Source organism: Triturus cristatus, chromosome 5_2 (assembly GCF_964204655.1).
Source record: "Triturus cristatus chromosome 5_2, aTriCri1.1, whole genome shotgun sequence".
Classification (NCBI taxonomy): domain Eukaryota; kingdom Metazoa; phylum Chordata; class Amphibia; order Caudata; family Salamandridae; genus Triturus; species Triturus cristatus.
Genome location: NC_140588.1, coordinates 220,772,452 through 220,798,294, shown reverse-complemented (window position 1 = coordinate 220,798,294; position 25,843 = coordinate 220,772,452).

Sequence of the window (25,843 nt, the reverse complement as noted above, 5' to 3'; positions counted from 1 at the left end):
ATTGCTTGGATGTACTTGACTTTTGTACAAAACCACGACCAGATATAAAAGATGTACCTTTGCCCAAAAGTGATTTTGTGATGTTTGTTGATGGGTCCTGTTTGAGAACAGATGAAGGAGTGTTGAGTGCAGCTTATGCAGTATGCACAGTCGCAGCAGTAATAGAAGCGTCCTATTTGAAAGGAGTAAAATCAGCCCAAGTAGCAGAACTCGTGGCTTTGACTAGAGCATGCAAGATTGGGAAGTGTGTGAGAGTGACTGTGATAACTGACAGCCAGTATGGCTTTGGAGTGGTCCATGACTTTGGCCAACTATGGCTCCAAAGAGGTTTCCTGACCTCGAGTGGAACTCCTATTAAGAATGCTGAAGTGGTTGGAAAATTGCTTGAGGCGATACAGCTGCCCAGACAACTGGCTGTTGTAAAATGTGCTGCTCATAGTCAAGGTGGTGATTATATCGCCACAGGAAATAGATACGCTAATGACATGGCACAGTATTGTGCACGAAATCAGAATTCGGTCAATCGGGCTAAGGAAAGAGAAATGTCTTCTTGCTCATTGATGTTTACTAACATTGTAGGAACTTGGGAAGAGGTAAGACAGTTGCAAGAAGAGGCAGGAGATGAGGAAATGAGACAGTGGGTAAAAGCAGGATGTGCCCCAAGGGAAAAGGATCATGTGTGGGTCTATCGAGATGGAAGACCAGTTATGCCTGATAGCATGATGTCTACCGTGGCATGAATATATCATGGTCAGGGACATATAGGGAGAGATGCCATGATCAGGTAATTTAAGCAGACCTGGTACAATGCAAAATTCAGACTTGTAGCAGAAAGTCTTTGTCAAAGATGCCTAATATGTCAGCAATACAATCCTGGAAGGAAGACAGTAGTGAGTCTGGGAACAATAGGTCGAGAAGGAGGGCCTTTCACCAGAATGCAAGTAGATTTCATTGAAATGCCTCCCTGTAACAGACTGAGGTATGTTTTGGTTGTGGTCTGCCTATTCTCTAGGTGGGTGGAAGCCTTCCCAACAAGGAGAAATGATGGGATGACAGTAGCCAAGCTACTACTGAGAGAGTTCATCCCTAGGTTCGGGTTCCCAGTGACAATTGAGTCAGACCGAGGAGGACATTTCCATAATGAGATTGTAGGATTAATTTGTGAAGCATTGAATGTACAACAAAAACTACATTGTGCCTACCGACCAGAGGCTTCTGGTGTGGTTGAACAGATGAATGGTACTATCAAAAATAGAATAGGGAAAATGTGTTTGGCCACAGGTATGAAATGGCCTGATGTCTTGCCTCTGGTACTCATGACTATTAGATCAATTACAGACAGAACTACAGGATTGAGTCCTCATGAAATAATCATGGGACGTGCAATGAGACACGTGTTTATACCAGTCAACAAGCTAATGACTATAACTGATGACATGGTGTTGGAATACTGTAAAGGCCTGGCTGACGCAGTTCATTCTGTGTTTCATCAGGTTGGAGCGGATGCCACCACACTTGAAAAGAAGCCAGCCCATGATCTGAGCCCAGGTGACTGGGTAAGGATAAAGGTCCACAGAAGAAGAAATTGTTTGGTTCCGAGGTGGGGAAAACCAAGACAAGTCATTCTGACCACGACAACAGCTGTGAAGTGTGCTGGACTGAAAAACTGGATACATGCAAGTCACACATTGAGAATTCTGAATCGGTGGACAGCACAGGAAAGGAATATTTTGATGAATCAGAATCAAGTACTGAGTCAGATGACGAAGGGTCAAAGACACGAGAAAACTCTGAAAGGGGGGAAACAGAACCAAGTCTAGCTTTGGTCCCCAGAAGTAGCTCTCTGAGAAGAAGATTACAGATTTCTGAATCCAGTGACTCTGGAAACGAGCAAGAAGCGCAGGGTTCTAAAAAAGAACATAGAAAGAAAAGAGGAAAGAGTACTGAAGAAACAATAAAAGAAATTCGTGAAAAGGAAGTACCAGATGAGAGACTGAGAGAAATTCCACCTGAAATAACAAATTTAAGTGAACAAGGGACAGGTACAGAGAGAGAGGGACAGATTTCTGCGGAAGACCCCCGAGGAGGTGTAGGGAACTGCAACATCCAGTTAGGTGAAGGGACAAGTAGCCAGCAGGAAGATTGCGTGTCGGAGATCCGAGGAGGGACAGAAGTAGGGAAAACAAAACAAGTGGTGGAAGAAGAAATCGTTGAAAAGACAAAGCAAGTTGAGACAGAGTCTGAAGAGAGTGAAACTGAAATACCTGAAGGTCGAGTTCTAAGAAAGAGAGCTTGGAGGGATGAAAAGAATGACAAAGGAAGTAAAGTGAAAAGAGTTGCAAAAGATGACGTCTGGCCCAATAAAATAAGGAAATTGAGATATCGACTGACACGAGTTAATTCACCAAGAGCTGAACAGGTGAATGAAGTGACAAGTCAAGAAAAATCAAAAGAAGACGAAATAACTGAGGATAAAGAGAGTAAAAGAACAAGGAAACCTAACCAGAAGTATAAGTCACCGGAATGGACGTACGTGGCTCTGCCTGAAAAGGGAGAAGAGGCAGATAGTCAAGGAAATCCAGAGGAGGCTGTACTGAAAGTGGTTGAAGAAGAAGTAGAATCGGAAATCCTGAGAGTTCTCTTGTCCGACATTGGAGAAGAAGAAACGGAAGTTCAGGAAATTCTGTATTTGGATGACGAGAGGAAAGTGAAGAATGATGAGATGCCAAACTGAATAAATCAAGAAAGCTGTTGATGAAGAGAACAAGAAATTAGATCAAAAGATAGATGCTGGTAGAACCAAATAGGTGTTAGTGCCTTAGGTTAGAAAACTAGTTGTGAAGTGAAAAGAGGCTAAGTCAAAAGACACGGTCCATTTTAACAAAGATGGCTAACATAGATAGTAGCAAAGGTAGATGTACATTCATGAAAAGATGGTGTAAAATGTGTTGTTGTTGTCAAGGATTATTAATGCTTTTATGGAGCATCCTTGCTCTTGTCATTTCTTTTAAGGTCACTATAGATACATTAGAGGGACATAATGAGAACAAAACTAATATAGGGAAGATTCCAAAGGTAGTTCCAACTAGAATATATAATAATTATTTGCATAAAGACAGGTCAATTACAGATTTTTCTAATAATGTGTTTTTCAAAATTATTGTATGAATATGTAAAAACAATGGACGTACGGGACTGCTACGTATGCATGCAGTTACCTGCATCTGTTTCTGAAGGAGTGACTTGTCATCACCTTCCAGCAACGTATGGAATAACATGTAGTGTAATAGCTAGTTTATTTTATCAGACAGGGAAATTAGAATATTATTTTTCAGATGTAGATAACATTTTTGTGCAAGTGCCTTCTTTTTATAAATTAAACAAAGTAAAACCTGCTAGGGTATTAGGTGAGTTTTTCTTAGAAACTAAAGAACAAACATTAGAATATATTTTTAGAAACAATCTGACATGCAGTTTGAAGAAAGAAGAAAGGACATTCTTAGATATGGTTGAAGAGAGAAGACTGAAAATGCAAAGAAAGGCAGCAGAAGGGAAAGTGGAGAAAACAGTTTGGGATGTAGAAAGAGAAAAACACTTGAAAGGAGAAGCTAGTCCAACTATAGCTTTAGACTGGCCTCAGAAAGGGAAATGTTGCATTCGAAGGAATCAAACTGTGTATGATAATTATTTTCTAGGTAATAGTGAGTGCCATGATACATACCGAATCATGAGTGGATGGGGATTTAAAGGTGGAAAAGATCCAGTCTTTCCTGGACTATATTTTATTTTTGGGAACAGGGCATACTATCGTTTGCCAGACCATTGGTATGGCACATGTTACATAGGCCTGGTCTTTCTGAGAAATGTTCATATGGATAGAGGAGAAAATGGTGTACATAGTTTAAGTAATCATTTAGCGAGGAGTAAGAGAGAATCTTGGGCAGAAATTGTAGGTGACATTTTTGGAGCATTGATACCTGCAGTGGGAATAACTCTGAATGCAAACAAAATTAGAAGACTTTCAACAGTAGTGAATCGCTTGTCAACAAGCACCGCTGGAGGATTCTTATTGGTAGACACTGAAATGGTTGCCATGCGTGCTATGGTAATGCAAAATCGACTTGCCCTTGATATATTATTGGCAAAAGAGGGTGGAATCTGTGGAATGCTGAAAGTTCAACATTGTTGTACTTACATTCCTGACGAAAGCAAAGATTGAAAAATTTATATTAGGAATATTACTGAATTGCATGATGAAATTGTACCACTGGAGGTTGAAGGTGTTTGGGAAAAGATTGGAAAGAAAATAGCTGCTATTAAAAATTTCTTAGTAAAGCTTGGTAGTACATTTGTAGGCAAAATATTGTTTCCATTAACATGTGTACTTTGCATAATATTAGTGATAAGATTAGGTTGCATTTGTAGTAAAAAGGATAAAAACAAGAAAAGAGTAAAAAGTGAAAAATCAAAAAGAAAAGATAAGAAACAAGAAAGGGAAATTGAGGAGATAGAATTGGAGGAGTGGAAAGAGAGTATGTACGAATCAGCAAAAAGAGAAGACGTAGGTGAAACTGAATTATGATTAAGAGCAAGAAAACATTTTAAAGATTCCGTAAAGACAGAACAAAGTTTTTGGGTGATATGGTGATAAAATCACCAAAGGGGGGATTGCTGGAGCGGGTAATGCAAAAATTCTGTATACCCACCCCATTTTGCATGTTTACTAATTAGATTAATTAATTAATTATAATCGTACTAATGGATTGAAGTGGTAATAATTATTCAACCTTATTAATGACTGAAATACACGTGGGATTGCTTTGCCTGACTTTATTAAATTGTAAACTAAAATATGTACGCATACTAATGATAGACAATTAGAATAATGCATGATATATGTCGCTTTTGTGATGTATTTGTGATTTGTGCTTTATTTTGTAAGTATAAACCCGCTTGAGTGTTGCTTATTGCTAGATAAATAAACACACATATGGGTATTAGTGAGGGAATAACATTTATTTAGTCATTTCTATGTATTAATTACGTTTTGTGTTTCTTTTGCTTAAGTTGACCATTTGGGCCTGCCGTAAAATGGCTGCCTCTAGTACCTAGCCCGATTGTCGACGCTGTATGAGGCTTGGGTGAATTGCGCCTGCGCTGATGCCAGCTACAGTGGCCTCGTCATGAGCCTAACCAGACTGTACCCTTCAAGGTTATCCTGGGAAACAAGCCAGCTTTTCAGAAAGAACAATAATGTGCTTCTAAAAACCGGAACAAGCAAGAATAATGACCTCAGAGACATTATTTTGGTGGGAATCCTGTCAGACGATTTCGATTGACCAATCAGAAGATTTGAGGACGCGTTTTTGCTACAATTTGTCAATGATTTTTACTATAAAATATGGTAGAATAGAGAGGTTGGTGCGGGTTCGTTTCTGGCCTTTCTCGATTTCCTGACGTTATGCTGACGGAGAGGACGGTGACACTGTAGGACAGCTGTTTCCCTGAATCTTTGACAGACTGAATTAATGCCCAAACTCCTGATGAACTGAATTTACTAAATTTGATGGGCATAGATTTGCGAGACTGCCAGATTTGACATAGAGGACGACAATTAGCCAGAATAGGTAAATATGAATGGCAACTTGATTAAATGAACAATTTAATTTGCATTATTTAGATAAAGATTGAAATTGAAGAACTATAGAAATGAGTTGGGTTGTTTATTCATTGAAAATGTGTTAATGAAAAGGTTAATTAGAGAATTAGAAATCAATCTAAACCTGCAACTAACTGATCCATCCCGATTTATGAGAGGAATACTAAGGTGAAGTTCAGGGCCTAATGAGTATCAGAAGGTTGTGTAGCTTTGTCACTCATTAGGGTAAAAAAGTGGTATTACCTTTCATGCCAGCATTTGGAAGATAATCGCCTCCTAAGAAACACAGATTGATGGTGAGTGAATGTTGGTGTTATGGGCCCCACCAGCGAACGTATGAATAGTGTGTGTATGTGAGATCTTTGGTCTGTGACGGAGGGAGGGATTTTGCACTCCACGCTGGAGCAACGGCAGTTGATTACTCCTTTCCAAGTAAAGGGCATCCAAGTGTTCCTATTGCAGCCGGCCACCTTAAAGATGGTTAACAAGGGCCAGATATGTTTCTTCACTTCTCCAGTCCTGGCTAAAGAATATCTTCAATCTCTTGGATGAGGAGCATCATCTCGGTTCAAGGCAGTCAATGTTGGACTGTGTGGCGATTTAAAAGGGCGAAGGAGGGAAGGGAAAGGGGAAAAAAAGGGGGAAAAAGAAAATATATAAGGTGTAGATTGTATTAATGTACTAATGTGGCATTGAACATTTCTCTTCTTTTTTTTTTTCTCTTCTCTTCTGTCTTTGTTGCATATCTTAAAAAAGGATACGGGAAGGGTGAGCACTAAGTGGGCTATTCACCGAGCATCACAGGGCGATCGACCCTAAGGCCTCTATGATGGGGGAGGGTTTAGGGGGGTGGGGGGGTTCTTTCGGGTGGTGGTGAGGGTTTCGGGGGTGGGGGGGTTCTTTTGGGTGGTGGTGGGGGGGTGTGGAGGGTGACATGGGGTAAGGGGTTGGGTGGGTACTTCTTAAATGGGAAAAACTCAGTACATAGTATGTTTTCTAGGAATGATAGGAATGGTAGGACATATTTTTATATATTGATGGCCATAAGATTTTCACATAGTAATGGCAGATAGGAGGCTGCGTATGTGTACATTTAATGTTTGCGGGTTGAATAATGTCCTCAAAAGGAAACGTGTCATAGCAGATCTTCGGCTCATAAATCCAGATATTCTTTGCTTGCGAGGGACACTGGTCCAACCGTAGGATATTATCCGAGTTGGACTTCACTTTGTTAACAACTTCCAGACAGTCTACCATGAATGGGGGGTAGCGATTCTGGCCCGTGGGATGGTAGGCACGGGTAGAAAGAAGGTGGACAATCTGAAGAGGTGGGCCATTACCGAGTGTATCCTAGGGGGCACCAAGATCGTGCTATGTACAGTATATGGTTCAAATCTGGATGAGGTTGAGACTCTGGAGTTCTTGAATGTTGAGCTGGCACTTTGGGGGACCCCATTAATATTATCCGGGGACTTCAATATACATGGTGATGGCCAGACTTGGGATCCTTATTTTGTAAAGTATATTGGGCGTAAGCCCAAGGTATTTAGGGCACTACAACAGCTCTTGCTGAATCGTGGTCTTGTTGATGGATGGACTGCTGTGAACCACGGTGATCCAGGGTACACAGATTATTCATCCCCACACAATAAATTTGTTCGGCTAGACTATATCTTTTTACCTCGATCGATGACCGCTGGTGCAAAGATGCAGGTATGGCCCTCTATTACATCGGATCAGGGACCTGTAATATTGGATCTGGTTAGCCTTAGTCTTTCAAGGGAACAGCGATCCTTTACATTTAATAAAAAACTTCTACGAGATGAGGACTTTACTCGATACATTCGAACTTGGGTTACACTGTTTATGGAGAGCAACAGAGGGTCCACCACCCTACCAATAGTCTGGGACACATTGAAAGCCGGTCTAAGGGGGAAAACACTCAGTTATGGATGGGCTAAGCAGAGACGACAGAAGTCTAGAATGCTTGGTTTGCTTGAGGACCTAAAGAAAGCTGAGAGGGAACTCGTACAAGCGGTCAGTGCTAAAGTTGATAGCCAAGAAGCACAAACTAAGACTGCACGCTGTAAGGCCAAGATCAATGGGGTGTGGAGTCAGGAAATTGCCATTCAATTTAAAACATATAAGGCAGAAAGATATGAATATGGGGAAGCAACTGGCAGATGTTTAGCTCAGAGAATGCGTGGTAGACAAGCCGCCCAGCGGATAGCAATTCTTGAAGATGGTAAAGGTGGCACAGTTGAGACCACGGCTGGAAAACTGGATGTATTCCATTCTTATTATAAGGAGCTATATACTCAAGATCCAGTCGAGCATGATAATATAGTGAGGTTTTTACAGAATCTCGACTTAACTGAGCTCGGGCTAGTAGAACGAGAAGCACTAGAAGCCCCCATTACTATGTTAGAACTTCAGACAGCATTGTATGGTTTAACGCCAGGGAAAGCGGCTGGGCCTGATAAACTTCTATTTGAGATATATTGGATAGTTTTTTCTATTATAAAGGAAGATATGTTGGCTACTTTCATAGAGGCCCAGCACGGGAACACTCCACCGTCTTGGAACGACGCCAATATTGTGATCTTTAAAAAGAAGGACAAGCCTCCTAGACTCCCGGGGTCCTATAGACCCATATCATTAATAAACGCAGACGGCAAGGTATATTCAAAAATGTTTGCAACTCGGCAGGCGCGGGTTATACCCCCGTTGGTATCTAGATATCAGCATGGCTTTTTGCCCGGTAGGAGTACTGTTAATCATTTACATAGGGTGATAGCGCAATTAGATTATGCTACTGTACAGCAAAAGCATATAGGCTTAATTTTCTTAGACGCTGAGAAAGTGTTTGTCCATGTATCGTGGTCATTTCTTTGGGCTACAATGCAAAAGATGGGGTTTGGACCTCATTTTTTGCAAGCGCTTCAAACCATGTAAAAACGTCCACGGGCTAAAATCTGTACAATGGGGACGGAGTCAGCTTTTGTATATATAACTAAGGGAACCCAGCAGGGATGCCCCTGTTCGCCGTTACTTTTTGCTATTTATATAAACCCATTGCTTCAAATACTGAAAACAACGAATGGTATACAGTCAATGGTAGTGGGGGGCACCAAGTGCGTGTCCTTGCTTACGCTGATGATATAGCGGTAATTACATCTGATCCCGAGCAGGCGTTAAGGGAGATTGAGAACCAGACTCAATATTTCGGGGCAGTGGCCGGGTATAAGTTAAACATCTCTAAAACCCAGGTTGTATGCACTGAGGGACTTTGTCCTGGAGAAATTCGTGTTACACCAGAAGCGAGATATCTGGGTATTAAGATTAGGATGTCACTCCAAGAGATCGTTGAAGTTAATTGGGCAGACATATTACTATCGACAAAAAGGCAATTGAAACAGGTTGAGTGTCTTCATTTATCAATGGTTGGGTGCTCTAATGTTTTAAAAATGTGTATTCTCCCTAGAGCAATGTATTATGTTAGGACGGTACCGTTAGAGCTGATGCGATCGCAAATATCACAGCTTCAGTCTCTGGCAGATAGGTTTATATGGGGCCACAAGAAAACACGGCGCGCTTCAAAATATATGTCGTTACCACTGGGTCGTGGGGGATGTGGGGTTCCGAATTTTACATTTTATTATTTAGTTTGTCTATTACAGAATATGCAGTATTTGGTGACCGAGATGGAAGTGCGACCATTTGAAGCTCCCAATATATATCAAATGTTAATGGGGACTCAGGCGAGTGAGGCTTTATTCAAGTTTTATGAACCAAGCTACTTCAAAAAAACGTGATTTAAAATAATCTGAGCTGCACGCAAGGCTTGGAAGGCGATATGAAAAATTATATCTATAAGTCGTATAGGTTATTATATGCCTTTCAACTCTACGGAAATATTCCCCTCGGTCTTTTGGATCTAAAGATGGCTATTTGGAGGGTTAAGGGGATACGACGCCTAGGGGACATCTATAGTGCAGGGATAATTGTTTCTTTCTCAGATTTAGTTGAACAATATGAGTTAACTAGGAGTGATTTTTTCAAATTTTTGCAAATTCGGGATTTTATTGTCAAACATTGTAGATACACGCCTATGACACTCAACGAGTTAATAGAGGCCTTGATTAAACGAGCTAAGATTGGGGTACTGTATGATATATTGTTGGAGACTCATCGGGATGATATTGAGATGCATGAGGTAAACTGGTGTGAGCGATTTGGGAACACTGGTTCCTATGTGCAACAATCAATAGATATGGCCACTAAAGTCATGCTGACCGCAAATTTATGTACCCAACATTATAAAACTTTGTTTAATTTATATCATACCCCTGTGAAAATGATGAAGTGGGGTGGGCTCCACGATGGGAAATTTTTTAGGTGTTCGGCGGAGAATGCTGATATTGTACATATATTTTTCGATTGTATAGTCTTAAACCAGCTCACAAGGAGCATTTCGGAATTCTTATCACAAATTACAGGGGTCAATGTGTGTAGATCTGGAGAGATAATGTTAGTAGGTGTGGTGAGGGTTCTGAGCCCACTCAGAGTTGCTATCCTTTTCGTTATCTTTTATTTATGGCTTCCGCTGTTGCCTGATTATGTGTCGCTTCTATGTGGCTCCAATCAGAGGCGCCATCATATGAAATGTGGCGTGCGAAGTTTTACAATGTATTTAGTTTGGAATTCAGTTTGTATCGTATAAAATCGACTAAATAATATATTCATATTTGAAGCTAAAAAGAGACTGCTTCCAGGATACTCATGCATGAGTTAGTTAGCAATCTATGATAACCAGGATAATGAATATTGTTGTGTATCCATTTATGCATCTGTGGGCACACTAGACCAATTAATTGAGCTACACCTGTCTGATAATCCCTCTTACAGTTGGCACAGTGGTTACATGAAAATTTGCCTTTGACTTAAATATTCTCCTGTTCCTGGTAGGCAAAATCTAATTTTTCTCAATAGCCAATTTGGTCAAGATATGTTTGTCACCCAATGTTAGATGTATTCCTTATAGGCAATAGTCAATTAAAATAAATACATTTGCTATTTACTCTATTGTTCGGGGGTTAATATCTTTCACCAGAGGACAGGGTTTATTAATCGCGATTCATTATGAATTCATATTGAAATGAGCTGCTACTGTTGTGTCCAGTTTAGCAGCAGTCAGCACCCCAAACCTACTGAAAACATATATGTTTGATATCCTCACTCTAAGGAATCCCAGGACAATCAACGCAAGAGACCATCTTCCCATTATCATGTGTCTGTGGGGATCAATCTAATTTTATGTCCATGCATTTCAGAGAAACTCCTTTCTAAATGTTTTCCAATGAAATGTATTTCAGTGACAAGGCTAGCTTATCCTATATCCTACTTGGAAATCTGCATTTCGCTGAAAAATACTACTGAATATCAATGGTATTGCAAACATTTCTGGTATATTGTTCTAAAATGTTTTCTCAATAATTAGCTGTAAGCTTTCCCTTACTCCTAACCTGCAAAAAGAAGGGCAAGTATGTAGAGTGCACTACATAAATGTTCCTACTCACTGGATCACTCACTCATTCACTTACTAACTGACTGACTCACTCACTCACACACTCACTCACTCACTCACTCATTCACTCTTTAATCCAACCCTTTAATCCAACTCTTACTAAAGCCTTTGTTTCTGACCCAAATTCTAACTGTGACCTAAGCATTACTCACCCAGCACTTGTTTCTAATCCTAACCTTGACCGTATTCTTAACCTAATGCAAGCATTATAAGACATTTGCTGCTAACCCTTGCTCAAATGTTATGCTTAAATTTTTACTCTAACAACTACCCTGATGTTGTTGTACCTCCAATCCCAACCTTAAATCTAAACATAAACATCAGCCCTGCATAACTTACATATAACTCTGGCTCTGGTCATAGCACTTAACCCTATTGCTACTTTAAACTGACCTTAACCCAAGCCCTAATAATGAGTCCTTTCCTTATCCTGACACTAATCCTGACCCGAATTGCCATTATGATCCTAAATAAACCCTAACAATGATCTCAGCTCTAGCCTACAGATGTACTATAACTAAGACTAATCTAAATCGGACCCAAACCCTTACTACTAAGTTTAATGTTATCCCTGACCATTGTTATGACCTTACCTTAAAACTGATCCTCCTTCTAGTAATATCTTTAGCCATAATGTTTTACCAAAATGTATCGCCGAATATTACAGTGGGCTCAACTTTAATATTGAACTTACCCTTGCCTTCTTATCCTAATGTTGATTTAACTTATTTCTCTGGTTTGTAGTTCCATGACTTTGTTTAACCAAGAAAAGCATATTTATTCACCTTTTATCATTTTCTTCTGTGACAAATTCACAGGATATTGCGTGAGGGAGCTAGGATACATTGTCATGAAAATAAAACAGGCTGTTTCGGACAGTCAGTTATGCAGAGGGAGATTGCCACCCAACAATAGATTTCTCGAAATGTGTAAAAATAGAAAATATACTATTTGTCTATGTATCCCTATGCTCCAGATGTAATGTATGACATTTAATGCAGTACTCCATAACAAGTGAAGGTTGCATATAGTTGTGATGAATGTAGCACTTTACAACGCGTGCTTTTACCACGCGGTAGGTAACAACGCGGTCGTTACAACAACAGCGTTGTATCACGCGTGGCATTACATCGCAAGTCGTTTCAACGACTAGCGCTAGGTGGCGCGCTGGACTTAGGAATAGTATAAATTACTATTCCTACTCCAGTTAGCGCAACAGATGGGAAGGTGTTGGATCTAAAATCCAACACATTCCCTGGTGTTGCACGCCACCTAGCGCAAGTCGTTGAAACGTCTTGCGATGTAATGCCTGCATGGTATTGACAGTGTTGTAAACACTGTTTCCCAGTTGCGATGTGTGCAAAGAGTGCACCCAGGCAAGTATAGATAAATACCTCTTTTATAACCTATGGTTATGGCTCAAGTTTATATTCATAACATTGTTAATGTTATGGTATCAATAGTTTCCAGCCTAAAACAAATAATAGTATTAAGCAACTTTGTAAAAAAAACAAATGACTACAATTCTCACAGTTGTTGATGGGAAATGCACACTTAAACAACCCTACATGTGCAAAAAAGCTAATAATTTGTATTCACAAGGCGCAAGAGATGATTATAAAAACTGGAATCAAAAATGTAAACAACTCTGTCACAGAGGTAGGTATGCAAACAGCCTGGTAATGAAAGGGTAAAGTTTCTAAAGAGTCAAAGAGAGTGCTTTATTTTTCAGAGATCTACTACAACCAAGCTACACCTGACTAATGAGCCCCAATCAGGGTGAAACCAGGCTGGGGTAGCTTGTGCTCCAGTTCAGAGAGGAACTGCCCTGGCAGTTCTGCTGGACTATTCCTTTTGGGGCATGGTCAAGACTGATTTGCATATGGCTGGGTCCTAACTGAAGTGGCATGGTGGAAAAATAAATGCTGAGTTGGAATGCTACTCAAGTGATTGCCAATGGTTAGACAAATTGCAAGCATTTCTTCCATCACTTTTGGTCTGATTGATATACCACTGACGGGGCAAGGGTATGCACAGACATGGGGCTTGTGCTTACTGTACTACTGGAACCAAGCTACACTCAAGTGACGAGCCTGAATCAGGGTGCATCTGGTCTTGGCTTGCTTGTGTTTGGCTTAGGGCTGTAAGAACTTTAGAAATGTAGTTTGTGAATACCATTGGACTTACTCTTTTGGGGGTGTGCATTTGTAGTAGCCTCCCCCTCCCTAAAGCCTTTCTTACATTTCCATAAAACCCTCCTATTTTGTAGTAAGTATTCCCCATTCTCAAAGCACTCCTCCTTGTCTCTCTGACATATCCAACTAAAATGTATGCTTGCTTACAAGTGTGGAGATCTCTGGCAGCATGGCAGAGATCTCTGCACAGAAAAGATAAGATAAGTAGAGGTCTTCCCTGATAGGTTAGTGAATAGCATCTTGTATTACACTTGGACGGAGATGTGCTTGTATCAGCATACATTTCCTATCTGTCTTGTTTTCATTCACTTTACTATTTTTTCATATTTTGCATTTCCTCGTTTTCTTTTATCATTGTTTTTCCACATACTTCGCTCATGCCTTTTCACGGCTGTCATTTTTAAATTTGTTTTTTTATGCATGGCTGCAGTGTTTTAAGTAGGATGAAAAAAGTGGCGGGCACTAAAACAAGGGTGGCTTGAAAAGCCTTAAACCCTGGTGTGACCTATGTAGATAGTACATGTGAAATAGCATCCTGTGGTTGACAAAGTCATAACCGGGGTCGCACTAGACAAAGCATAAAGCTTGATATTTTATCTATCATTTTTTGGATAGCACTTTTACCCGGGGCTAAAATCAATAACATAATTGACAAGGGAATGACAATACATTAGTTATTCAGTTGAAATTAAATAATGCTTTAGGCAATGGACCACCAAGATAAACAACAGTAGCCACCTGTCACTTAGTTCCTGTGTCACAAAAGATACTACTGCTGATATTGCGATGCAGAACTAGCATGTGACTGGCTGGAGGGTGTTTCTTCCCCCTCAATTAGTAAATGACTCAAATAGAGGGCTCCGAACGGCCCTGGTTCAGCGTCCATTTTGTTTTTGTTTTGCTGGATTCCGGCCTTAAAAGGCGCTGACATACTTAGGGGTAGATTTACAAGCCCCTTGCGCCACTTTTACGTCACTTTTCCCATGTTAAAAGTGACGCAAAAGTGGCGCAAGGGGCTTGTAAATCTGCCCCTTAGAGTACATTGTAGTTATCTTTTTTCTTCTTCAGAATACCCACTTTCCACTCCTTTTCACCCAGGCTCTAATATCCGTACACTTCTATATAGCAGAAAATTGATAATTTTAGTTCACGCTCTAGTTATTAAAATCTGATTTAAAGCTGTAGTAAAATGATGCTTGTTTTCTTAGCACGTTAAAGATGATATTAGGTAATTCCTAAAAATATTATTTCAAAAGTGTTTACTCCAAATATGTTCAATTTATCATTTTATGTCCGCAACTGATATACACAATTTATCAGATACGTTTAGTGAATATTCGTGGCCTGGATGATCCCCTAGCATCATGAATATATGATAATTGCTTCTTAACTAGAATGGCCAAAATAGTTATACAGTTACCCCTTCGACAACCGATATATCTTCTTGTTGATTTTGAGTGTACACATTATTTGGGCTACCATAATCTGTTTTACAGGCAGCTTGCAGATAAAGCAGCGTGAACTTTTCAAGGAAAGTGATTATCCATAATTCAACTCAGAAAGGAAACAGAAACACGCCTAATGCCTATTTTCCGTAGTTTGTAGCAGGATGGTCATTATTACACCGAAGACTTCATTAGCTGAAAGTGAAAATGACCAGGGATTCTGTATAACCTTCAGACATGAGTGGCAAGATGACAAGTTCTGTTACTATCACAAAATAGACAACAGCCTTTCCCTGAAACCTGTCTCTTCCAGGACTACTGTATCTGTGTGTTGTAGATAACATTGTTTGTCAGCTGTTATAGTAATGTAAGTTTCAGTCTTGCTATATTCATTTTCTGCTGATTTTTTAATATTAATTCCGTAAATTCTATTTTATAGTTTCATAGTCATATTTATTAGGGTTGCCTAACTTTTGCACCACGTTGCATGGTGCCAAAGCAACACAACCCATGAAATGGAATTTATCAAGCCGTGCAAGGCTACCTTGCCTGGCCCTGTGTAGCTTGATAAATCCAGAGTAATGCAACGCAGCACAAATCACTGTGTTGCGCTACTCTGCCCCTGGGAGGCTTCCATGGGTGGTGCATGGGTGTTCCCACGCAACACCTATGGATTTTGACGCATTCCCAGATTTAACATTACTGGTAGACCTGAGAATGTTTGAAAATGCTACACCTTTCCAGGGGAGGCGTATTTCTCCTCGTTTTTTTCTCTTTCCATGTGTGTTGCATTCTGCACCACACTTAGAAAGGGGAAAATGCCTCAGAGGATTGATTTTGTCCAGGAAGGTGCCCCTTCCTGCACAAAAATAATCCTCCTTACAACGAAAGGCAAGGATGCCTGCATTGGCGCTAGGCAGCACATTGTGAGCCAACTCTGGATAAAGGCAGGAATGTACCTTATTGTGATAAATACGGTGCATTTCTGTCCTTTCCCTGTAACGCAGCCCATCAAGGTGACTTGCTATACTGCACTGCATTACAAGTTGATAAATATGGCCTCTGTTCATTATATGACTTACTTCTTATGGTTTTCACCTTAAAGTGTTTCCACATACTTCCTTAATGGCTTTTCAGAAGTTTCTGCTTTTTTTGCTCGATCTCAAGCTTCTCTCCGCTGTCTCTCTCTATCTCACTCTGTACACTGTGTTCTGTCACTTGTGCTTTCATCCTTGTTATTGCATCTTTTTGCCTTTTCCTACTGTTTGTCTTTTGCATTTTTTTCAGTGCTTTTCACCCTCTCTGCTTCTACGCCTCGTCCTTTGACATTCTTGCTTTCTCCCTCTGTTTTGCATCTTTTTGCTTTTTGACACTGTTTATCCTTTGCATCTTTTTCACTGTTTTTCACTCGTGATCTCTATCTCTGCTGCTCTGTCAAGCTCTGCTTACCCTTCTTGACCTCTCTCCCATGCTCACTCTCCGTTACTCTTAGTTTCTTTCCTGCCCTTCTCAGCAATTCTCAACCATTCATCCACTTTCAGCTCTCATTCTTTTGCCACCTTTTCTTTAGATTTTGCCTCTTGCCCTCTAATGTTGTATCATGTTTTTCTCCTTTTGCCTCTTGCCCTCCTTTTTTGCCTAATTTTTAGCCCTCTTTTTGCTCCTCACCATCACCTCTCTCCTTACTTCTTGTTTCATCCCTTTTTGTGCTCTTTTCGCAGGTGCAGCCATCCTGACATTTCACCATGTGCAGGGCTCTACGGTCTCACCCAACCCCACCCATCACCCCGGCTCTCCCCCAAACCTCTTAATGGCAGGCAGCTATAGCACAGATGCATGCAGCTGATGTGCGAAAGGCAAGCATGTCTGCGCACCGCCTGTGCCAAGAAACCTCGTCCTCCTCCCACCCACCCACCACAGTCCCAAATGCTACTCTGCCTCCAGGTTGCACCCTGCATATAGGAAGATGTTCCCATTGCTGTGCCTGTGTTGCTCCCCCAAACCAATGTCATTCTCCTGTGCCATCTTCCTTTTCATCTGCAAGCTGCCTCCTCCGCCACCTCCTGCCGCACAACCTACTCAAAAGCCCACCTTGCACAACAGTCATATGAACAACACACACTCCACACTGACATACCTCCTCCTCAACACTCTTCAAACACGCCATCACTATCTAGAACATTCTGAAAGACCTCTTTCTTGACGTATTCTACATGATCAAAGCTGTCTCAGACTGACGTTGGCTTCCGACATCCCTGTGGCCATCCCCCTGGCTTCAAAATAGCAAGGCAAGACAGAACCAGCAAACCCGGAGGGGTAGTTGCCTTCATCCACAGAAAACATCAGCTACTCCACCACCTCAGTGAACTCCATTAACCACCTGGAACACTTGGCCTTTAAACTTCACATCTCAAACAACACCACCCTGGGTTGAGCCCTCCTACTGACCATTAGGACTGTGGGCATATTTCAGAATCACCATCATGAAGCTCATCACCCCCAACACTTAACTCTCGCTCTTTCATCCTCCTCGTAGACCTCAACTTCCACCTAGAAGACCACACAAATCCAAACACCATGAACCTCCTGGACAACCTCAACTCACTAAGACCCACCCAATTAATCAATCAATCAATTAATCAATCAATCAGCATTTGTATAGTGCACCACTGTCACCACTAAGGGTATTTGGGTGCCGTAGGTGTGACGTCTCTGTTGAAGAGCCAGGGCTTGAGTTTCTTCCTGAAGTTCGCCAGGGAGGGTGGTGTTCGAAGACGAACCGGTAGGTAGTTCTAGGTCTTGGCGGTGATGTACGAGAAGGAGCAGCCTAGCTGTGGCCATGACAGATGTGGGGGGTGTGCACGGGCTAGTGAGGAGCAGCACAGGCGTCTTTCGGGTAGGTGGAAGTTCAGTCTTTGGTTGATGTAGGCCAGTCCTTGATCATACTGAGCTTTGTAGGTGTACATGAGGATCTTAAAATGGCATCTCTTCTGGATGGGGAGCCAGTGGAGGTTTCTGGGGTGGGGGTGATGTGGGTCCATTTGGGGAGGTCCAGGATGAGTCTGGCTGAAGCATTCTGTATGGTCTGCAGAATCATCAGATGGATCCCAGTGAACACAAGAAAGACAGCCACTCAGGCCTTCATGACCAGCCGCCTCGACTACTACAATGCTCTCTACAACAGCATCTCCATCCAGTGACTGTGTGTTTCTATAAAGTTTAAATATGTTTTATATATATGCCAAGGTGTATTGAAGAATGAGACAGACTTAAGACAGACTTAAGACAAACTTAAGACAAACTTAGGATAGACTTAAGACAGACTTAAGACAGACTTAAGACAAAATCCTAAGGGGCCGATTCACAGAACTAACTTTAGACAAAATCCTAAACTTACTACTTTTGGTATTCACAGAAGTTAGGATTTTGTCTTAAGTTTGTCTTAAGACAAACTTAAGACAGACTTAAGATAGACTTAAGACAGACTTAAGACAAACTTAAGACAGACTTAAGACAAACTTAGGACAGACTTAAGACAGACTTCAGACAGATTTAAGACAAACTTAAGACAAAATCCTAACTTAAGTCTGTCTTAAGTCTGTCTTAAGTCTGTCTTAAGTTTGTCTTAAGTCTGTCTTAAGTCTGTCTTAAGTTTGCCTTAAGACAAACTTAAGACAAAATCCTAACTTCTGTGAATACCAAAAGTAGTAAGTTTAGGATTTTGTCTTAAGTTAGTTCTGTGAATCGGGCCCAATCTTTATTACTACTAAATGCCTTCTGTGAATACCAAAAGTAGTAAGTTTAGGATTTTGTCTTAAGTTACTTCTGTGAATCGGGCCCTAAGGGCCCGATTCACAGAACTAACTTAAGACAAAATCCTAAACTTACTACCATTTTGGTATTCACAGAAGGCACTTACTCATTTCGGTATTCACAGAAGTTAGGAGTCCTAACTTTAGGACTCCTAAATGCCTTCTGTGAATACCGAAAGTCTTAAAATTAGGATTTTTCTCAGTTTAGTAGTAGTATAGTTAGGACTCCTAACTTTAGGACTCCTAAATGCCTTCTGTGAATACCGAAAGCCTTAAAATTAATATTTTTCTCAGTTTAGGAGTCCTAAGGTTAGGACTCCTAACTTTACAACTACTAAACTGAGAAAAATCCTAATTTTAAAGCTTTCGGTATTCACAGAAGGCATTTAGGAGTCCTAAACTTAGGACTACTAAATTGAGAAAAATCCTAATTTTAAGACTTTCGGTATTCACAGAAGGCATTTAGGAGTCTTAAAGTTAGGAGTCCTAACTATACTACTACTAAACTGAGAAAAATCCTAATTTTAAGACTTTCGGTATTCACAGAAGGCATTTAGGAGTCCTAAAGTTAGGAGTCCTAAACTTAGGACTACTAAATTGAGAAAAATCCTAATTTTAAGACTTTCGGTATTCACAGAAGGCATTTAGGAATGCTAAAGTTAGGAGTCCTAACTATACTACTACTAAACTGAGAAAAATCCTAATTTTAAGACTTTCGGTATTCACAGAAGGCATTTAGGAGTCCTAAAGTTAGGAGTCCTAAACTTAGGACTACTAAATTGAGAAAAATCCTAATTTTAAGACTTTCGGTATTCACAGAAGGCATTTAGGAATCCTAAAGTTAGGAGTCCTAACTATACTACTACTAAACTGAGAAAAATCCTAATTTTAAGACTTTCGGTATTCACAGAAGGCATTTAGGAGTCCTAAAGTTAGGACTCCTAACTTCTGTGAATACCGAAATGAGTAAGTGCCTTCTGTGAATACCAAAATGAGTAAGTGCCTTCTGTGAATACCAAAATGGTAGTAAGTTTAGGATTTTGTCTTAAGTTAGTTCTGTGAATCGGGCCCAAAGTGTCTGGATGGAGGATTTAGTAGTTGCTTGACTGACTGTATAAGTGAGTGATTAAATGTGTCTTACTGAATGCATGGGTTAGTGAATAAACTGTGTGAATGTCTGTATCAGTCTGTCTGTTGTTGTGTAAGCTGCTGCATGGGTTGGTGAGTAGCTACATGAGTGTCTATATGGTTGATTGATTGGTTGCCTGTGTATTTGTATGGGTGCCTAATTGTCTGTATGGGTGGGTGGGAGGTGTGTGACTTTGGGCATAGATGTGTGAGTGGGTGATTCACTGGGTGTATGGGTTCAAGAGTGTGTCTGTGAAGGGCTGGATGGGTGAGTGAGTGTGCTAAGGGTGTGGAAGCAGGAGTAGGTGACTGCTTTGACTTTTCGCTTCATGGTCAGTTCACTGTCGAGGATGATGGCTAGGTTGCGTGCATGATCTGTAGGTGTTTGTCTGAGTTCTGTTGGCCACCAGCTATGGTCCCATACACTTTTGTTCTTCCCGAAGATCAGTACTTCTGTCTTGTCGTAGTTGAGTTTAAGTCAGTTGTTGTCTCTCATCCAGCTGGCAACGTTGGTCATGGCACTGAAGCAGTTGATTCTGGTGGGGGAAGGGTCTTCGGTGATGGAGAAGATGAGTTGAGTGTCGTCTGTGTAGGAAATTATGTTGAGGCCCTGGGATCTCACAATGTCTGTTTTGGGGGCTCATGTAGATGTTGAGCACGGTGGGGCTAAGGAATGGTCCTTGGGGTATGCCGCATAAGATGTCCTCGGGTTCGGAGGTGAAGGGAGGCAGCCAGATGCTCTGGGTGCGTCCTGTGAAGAAAGAGGTGATCCACTTGAGGGTGTTTTGCTGAATGCCAATGTTGTAGAGTCTGTTTAAGAGGATATGATGGGAAACGGTGTTGAAAGAAGCAGAGAGGTCGAGGAGGATCAGGTTCACAGTCTCTCTGTGGTCAGGGAGCGATCAGGGCAGTCTCAGTGCTGTTGTTGGCATGGAATCCTGATTGGGAGGCTGCAACTAGGTAGTTTCATTCCAGGTATTTAGTAAGCTATTTGTTGATGGCCTTACCCAACACATGAAGGACCCTACCCACACCGTGGGACATCTCCTGGACACATTTTCATGAACTTCGACAACATCACAGTGAACAAACCTGCCTGCTCACCTGGACGGACCATTCCCTGGTCAGCTTCAACCTGTACATCCCTCACCAATGAGGAACCTCAACCTTCAAGATCACACAGTGCGACTGGAGTGGAGTCCAATAAGAGGCCTGGGCTGCAAAACTCTAAAACAACCACCGGCAACACCTAGATGACCTCACACAATCCATCAAATACTTGACCAGCTGGATTGCCTCCTGCAGACACTCCCTGGACCGTTCGAAACCACTGCCACCTCCAGTACAAACCCACAGGCAGGCTGGTGCACAGAAGAACTCAGACTCTCAAAAGGCCTTTGCAAGTACCTAGAATGCCACTGAAGACACACACATGAAAATGTCAGAAGATTCTTCAAATGAGCCCTACGATGCTACAATCAGCAAATCAGAGACACCATCGCTTAGCCATGATTAAATAAATTATGAAGAACTCCAACAATGCCAAAGAAGTCTTCACAATAGTGAAAGACTCCACTTCACATGCTTCCAGATCCACCATCCTCATCCCTTCACAGGACCTCCGCAATCAGCTCTCCCACTATTTCTACAGCAAAATCAGAAATGTCTACAATGACTTCACCAGCCAACTAGACCCATTCATCTTCACTGCCCTCCAACCCAATGAGACAATCCACCCAGGAATCTCCCTGCCATGCTGGCCCATGATCTCCACAACAGGAACAGCCTCAACCATGAGGCCCATCCACTCAAGAGCCACATCGGACCGATGTCCACACTTCATCTTCACTAGAGTATATGACCCCCATCTGCTACGTGCTCACCCTGATCCTCAACAACACCTTCACCATGGCCACTTTCACAGAAGCTTGAAAACACACTACCATTGTCCACCTCCTGAAGAAACACTCAGCCTTTCTGAAGATATTAGCGAACTACCGACCTATCTCTCTGCTTCACTACACAGTGAAAGTCCAAGAAAAACTCATTAACAGATGATTATCGGACCACCTCAACGGCAACTACCTCTTGGACCTCTCCCAATCGGGCTTAAGGCCCAACCACAGCCCTGAAACCCCTCTAATTGCTGCCAACAATTAAATTTTCATGATCATGGAGAAAGGAGACACAGCGACTCTACTCAAACCTTCTGCCACCTTCGACGCCATCTTTCAACCCATCCTCATACAATGCTTCCACCACTTTGGCTTAAGAGGCCTTTCTCTCTAATCGATCTTCTCATTCCTCACAGGGCACACTCAGTCAGTCACCCTGGCCCCATACACCTATACGGTAACCAAACCTGATCTGCAGAGTTCCACAGCATTTCTCACTCAGCTCAGCCCTGTTCAACATATGCATGATTTTGCTCACTGGCATCATTCGAACCCATGGAATCAACATCATCACTTGTGCGAACTACACTCAACTCATTCCCTCATTCTCTCCGATGACATGATCAACACAGGGACCACCTTCACCACCTGCATGTCCAACGTTGCCAAATGGATGAAAATCAACTGTCTTAAGCCCAACTCCGACAAGATGGAGGTGGTACTCTTTGAAAAGGACACCTCTCTGTGGTCTCTGGCCAGGTGGTCAGTCAAAATCAGACAAGCACCCAACCCCTCCAACAAGCCAGGAAATTTGGCATAATGGTGAATAAACATCTCTTGCTGACCAGTCAGCTCAACCCAGTGGCATCTTCCTGTTTCCACTCTTTCAAACTCCTCAAAAAGGTCTTCAAGTGGCTAACTCTCGACACCTAGAAAACAATCATCCAGGCCCTAATAGCCAGCAAACTGGACCATGACAATGCTCTCTATTTTGGCATTACTGTTAACCTCACTAAGGGGTATATGTACAAGGAGTTAACGCCACTGCAGCGTCAATTTTTGGAAGTTACAGCTGCTTTTTTTATCGCCGTATTTACAAATTGCCGCTAACCGCAGTTAGTGGAAGTTTTCCGGCGTAAACGTGTGATTTTCGGCTTGCCCGTTCTGTTAGCGGGACTTAACAAAAATGAGATGCAAGGTGGGCATTCCCGTGTAAAAATTGCCACTAACCCGACTTTGCGATATTTACAAGGAATTCCTTTTATGGAGCAAAACCAAAACAGCTGCCTCTAACTCCAGTTAAATGCAGTTTTTTAAGACCAGAAAATAGCTGGTCTTACATATGGTGCAAACACTTGGGGCCTCATTTCAGAAGGTTTTGGTGCTGGACAGCGCTGCAAGGAATGTTGCTGCAACAAAACTACAGGGCAGGAACGCACACCATCAATAAGATAGGGTGCATTCCTGGGCCTCATTCATGAAAAGTGTTGCATCGCTGCGACAAAACAGCGCTGCAACACTTTTCACTACGCCCTTCTTGCGACACCATGGATGTAAAGCACTCCATGTCGCAATTAATGACAGATACGTCTGGAATCCTAATGTATCTGTCAGTGCAAAAGTCACACATTACTGCAGTTGTGGCACAAGCATGACGCAACTCCAGCAATGCATGGGCCAGCCTATCCCTGTGGCACTGTGCCACCCTTATGCCTGCCATGAGACAGGCGTAAGGTACTGACGCAGTGGCATCCTACAATTGTTGCAGTGAAATCTCATGGATTTCACTGCACCTCTCCTATGAGGGTTTGTTGCGTGGGAACGCCCACCCGGCGTACATCATACCTGATGCAGGTATAATGTGGCACAGGGCTTCATAAGGTCACGCATATGCCTAGATACGTCACTTTGCAAATACGGCGCAACGTGGTGCAAGAATAACGCTGCAAGTACGTCAAGAAAATGATGCACTGGCAGGGTGAAACTGTCAGAAGGGGCTCATGAATAAGCCCCCCCTGTCTTTTTCCCCTAAGTTGGCGCACAATGGCTGCCATGTGCCAACACAACCACCCTTGTGCCATGGTGCACGGCTGACTGTGTTGAGGAGTTGATTGATGTTGTAGCTCCATCTCTTCTCAAGACGTCTGCAGGTGGGGCTAGATTAGTGGAGAGCAGGAGTGAACCAGTTGGCCTTCTTGGAGTGTTGTGTCCATGGTCATTTTTTGAGCGGTGCCAGGGTGTTGGCGCAGTTAAAGATCCATCGGTGGAGGTTGCGCGCTGCTGTGTTGGCGCCTGTAAGCGTTGGCGGAGTGGTGGTGCTGAGGGAGTTGATGGGAAGTTCTTTGGTGGCCTTGATCCAGCTGCAACAGGGGGGGCATTGATGGCCATGGTGTACGGGGGCGTGGTGAAGGCATGATGTAAACAATGATGGTCAGTACAGGAGCCTCAGAGGGTGCTGTTGTGGTTGGTCCGGATCTGGAATTGGAGGTGTTCCATGGTCACCGTCTGGTCTTTAGAGTGCACGGTCAGTGAGAGTGTGCCCTTTCTAGACAATGGCAATGCCTCCTCCTGGCCGCTCGGGGTGGTCCGTGCGGGTGAATTTGTAGCTGTTGTGAATGGTGATGGCAAAGTCCAGTCCAGAGCAGAGGTAGGTCCAGGTTTCCATGAAGAAGTTGAAGTCTGAAGAGGAGACATCAAGGAGGTCCCAGATTTCTGTTGCGTGTTTGTGGTGGGACCACACGTTGAGGAGGATGCAGTTGAGCCAGTCGGGTGGGCGGCAGGAGGCGCTGGTGTGCTGATGTGGCAGAAGGTTTGCAGTTTTGAAAGGCGCAGGGTGCAGGATAATTCTACAGTGTTGCCAGATGTCAGGCGGTGTGGCATCCAGGATTGATGGCGAGGAGGGTGCTGGTGTGGTAGCGGTGGAGTCCTTGGTGCTGAGCGCGGTCCAGGGGCAGACGGGCTTGCCTTTAGCGCACCATGTGGTATACCCGCTGCGCATGGCCTCACAGCGGCTGCCATTATGTAGTGCTGCGGGGAGGTGTGAATCACGGGAAAAGACCCTGGAGTGGGAGGGCCACGGGGGGAGCGGGGATTGTAAATATTTTATATAACTTCTTACCTCGAGGCCAGGTCCCATGTCTTTTGTGCTCCTGCACTCCTGAGTCTGCTTCCAAGAACAGGAAGCAGGCAGCCAGGCTACCTCCCCTAAGCCAATCAAAATGCTGCAATGCAGCATTGTGATTGTTCATGAGCGCCATGCCAAGGCATTCAGCCAGGGGCTGGAGAGGTGGGCATGTTCTCCATGCAGGCTGTAAAGCAGCCTTCATTGCGAACACGGATGTGTGCATGACTGCTTTGGGCAGCCTGAGAGGGCTGACTAAACAGTCATTGCACACTTGAGTGGGCATACCACTCCGCCCCTGCCCCTGCCCTGCTCCGTGGGTAGAGCAGCCCCACCTATCCTACCGCCCACAAAGGAAACATAGCAGGAGTACATCAGCAAGTTAACATCATGTTATGTTTCTTCTTCTTGCACTGCTTGAAAGCAGTGGGGCGACGCTTTTTTGCCATATCGGATTAGCCACCACTGGTGGTGCTTCAGCCACACGTGCTAGGCCTGGTCCCCACTCAACCCCCCAGGCCTCCTCCGCTACGTGTTCCACCTTCTCCTCACCTGGACAGTGACACTGTGGCAGTACCTGCTCCACTCTCTCCAAATCTGTGACTTAGCTAGCAGGATTTCACAAGCCCGGGTACAGCAGTAGCAGCCAAGTCCGCGGGGGACATCCCGATGCAGGTGATGCAACAGAGCCCCCTTAGATGTGAGGTTGCAGTGCTCCCACCACACAAGTTCAGCACAGCTCAGGGGCCTCGCCCTCCACAGCGTCCGGCCAGCGCAACATCCTTCGGCCTGTCATGCAGAGAGGAGCAGCCCTTCATTGGTAATCTCCTCAGTGCACCCGGGTGTAGTGGTGGTGCATGGTAGGCAATGCAGACCTCCCTACGTTGGTGCGCAGGAGCGCCTCTACCGTTCAAAGCTTCATGGGGCACCAGGCAGTCTTCTCACACAGGTCAGCAACGTATCTCCATGCGACCTGGCAGACTTCAACACCAGGTAAGGCG